General features: G+C 57.4%; 1 non-coding gene across 1 annotated transcript in view; it reads left to right on the plus strand.

Annotated features, from left to right (window-relative positions):
- The first annotated feature begins 1,245 nt into the window (after positions 1-1,245).
- The window catches only part of LOC145887896 (small subunit ribosomal RNA), a 1,824-nt gene continuing 569 nt past the window's right edge, over positions 1,246-2,500 (plus strand). The window contains exon 1 of the ribosomal RNA XR_014399375.1: positions 1,246-2,500. This exon is cut by the window's right edge and continues 569 nt beyond it. This is a non-coding gene — a ribosomal RNA (small subunit ribosomal RNA).

Below are 2,500 nucleotides of genomic sequence, written 5' to 3' on the forward strand. Positions count from 1 at the left end.
CTGTACATTCTCACTCGCGCGAGCCAAAAAAGTGACAGAGTCCCAAATTTTTTCAAAGTGCCAAACGGCGGTCGTTGGCTGATGGCCTGTTGCTGCAGGCCTGCCACACGCATTCGCAGTGCGCGCGCACCTTGTTTCAAACATCGAGTACGCGAATCCGCGCGGCCGGCCGGCGAGGCCTGGACGCTGGCCGCGCAAATGTACAGGGCCACTCTACTGGCCGCCCAAATGTACAGGGCCAGCGAAATGGCCGGGCAAAAAAACGACAGAGTCCCAATTTCTTTCAAAGTGCCAAACAACGGTCGTTGGCTGATGGCCTGTGGCTGCAGGCCTGCCACACGCATTCGCAGCGCGCGCGCACCTTGTTTCAAACATCGAGTACACGAATCCGCGCGGCCGGCCGGCGAGCCCACAACCTAGGCCGCGCGAATGTACAGGGTCACTCTACTGGCCGCCCAAATGTACAGGGCCAGCGAAATGGCCGGGCAAAAAAACGACAGAGTCCCAATTTTTTACAAAGTGCCAATCAACGGTCGTTGGCTGATGGCCTGTTGCTGAAGGCCTGTCACACGCATTCGCAGTACGCGCGGGCCTCGTTTCAAACATCGGACGCGCGAAAACGCGCGGCCGCCCGGCGAGGCCTGGACCCTGGACGCGCGAACGTACAGGGACACGCCAATGAGGAAAAACGACGGATTTTCTCTGAAGAGTTGTGTGTCGTTGGCGTGTTGGCGTCGCACACCCGCGGCTCGCACTCGCCCAAGGTGGCCGCCTTGTAAACCAGCGCGCGCGGACGGACAGACAAACAAACAAACCTGCAGGAGACCCGAGCGAGTTTCGTGCGTCACGAGGAAGTGGGTGTCTCGCGGTGGACGCAGAACCGTTCCAGCCCTACTATGTGGGGCAACCCACACTGGATGGGTGAAACGCGCTCGCGTGCGTTTTCTACCGCCTGTAGGCGCGCGGCTCGCTGAGCAGATGTGCTGCTGCTCGTACGACGCCGGTCGCTTTCACGGGGTGTCCCATCGCAAGCGTTCGTTACAGTTGCCAGCCTCGCCGGTGAGCATACGCCGACCCGCTCTCGTTTTCGACTGCGGTCGGCGCTGCCGGCGTCGGTGACGGTTTTCCGAGTTCGCGCGGCGAACCAAGCAAAGAGTGTCGGTCGGTGGGTCGCGTCCTCGCGGGCGTCGGACCCGGTGCGTGAAAAGGCGGCGGCCTCGTGCCGCCCAGCCCAGCTCTCGTAGCTACCTGGTTGATCCTGCCAGTAGTCATATGCTTGTCTCAAAGATTAAGCCATGCAAGTCTAAGTACGCGCTCTCGTACAGTGAAACTGCGAATGGCTCATTAAATCAGTTATGGTTCATTTGATCGTACATCGTACGTGGATACCTGTACAAAATCTAGAGCTAATACATGCGGCAGGCGCCTGCCTCGCGGCGGGCGTGCATTTATCAGTCCAAAAACCGACCGGGCCGGCCTCGCGTCGCGCCCGACACGTGTTGGTGACTCTGGATAACTCAGCGGATCGCACGGTCTCGCACCGGCGACGGATCATTCAAGTGTCTGCCCTATCAACTTTCGTCGGTAGGGTATCGGCCTACCGAGGTTCTTACGGGTGACGGGGAATCAGGGTTCGATTCCGGAGAGGGAGCCTGAGAAACGGCTACCACATCCAAGGAAGGCAGCAGGCGCGCAAATTACCCATTCCCGACGCGGGGAGGTAGTGACGAAAAATAACAATACAGGACTCTAAACGAGGCCCTGTAATTGGAATGAGCACACTTTAAAACCTTTAACGAGTATCCATTGGAGGGCAAGTCTGGTGCCAGCAGCCGCGGTAATTCCAGCTCCAAAAGTGTATATTTAAGTTGTTGCGGTTAAAAAGCTCGTAGTTGGACGTTGGGCGCAGGCGGCCGGTCCGTCGCAAGGCGTGCACTGGCCGCACCTGGCCCTCTCCCCCGGCGCTCCGCCGGTGCCCTTGACTGAGTGTCGGCGGCGGCCGGGACGTTTACTTTGAAAAAATTAGAGTGTTCAAAGCAGGCGGCTCGCCTGAATAATGGTGCATGGAATAATGGAATAGGACCTCGGTTCTATTTTGTTGGTTTTCGGAGCGCGAGGTAATGATTAAGAGGGACGGACGGGGGCATTCGTACTGTGCCGTTAGAGGTGAAATTCTTGGATCGGCGCAAGACGAACGACTGCGAAAGCATTTGTCAAGAATGTTTTCTTTAATCAAGAGCGAAAGTCAGAGGTTCGAAGACGATCAGATACCGTCCTAGTTCTGACTATAAACGATGCCAACCAGCGATCGGGGGGCGTTAGTTTGACGACCTCCCCGGCAGCTTGCGGGAAACCAAAGTCTTTGGGTTCCGGGGGAAGTATGGTTGCAAAGCTGAAACTTAAAGGAATTGACGGAAGGGCACCACCAGGCGTGGAGCCTGCGGCTTAATTTGACTCAACACGGGGAATCTCACCCGGCCCGGACACAGTGAGGATTGAC

Source organism: Ascidia mentula, chromosome 1 (genome assembly GCF_947561715.1).
Source record: "Ascidia mentula chromosome 1, kaAscMent1.1, whole genome shotgun sequence".
Lineage (NCBI taxonomy): Eukaryota > Metazoa > Chordata > Ascidiacea > Phlebobranchia > Ascidiidae > Ascidia > Ascidia mentula.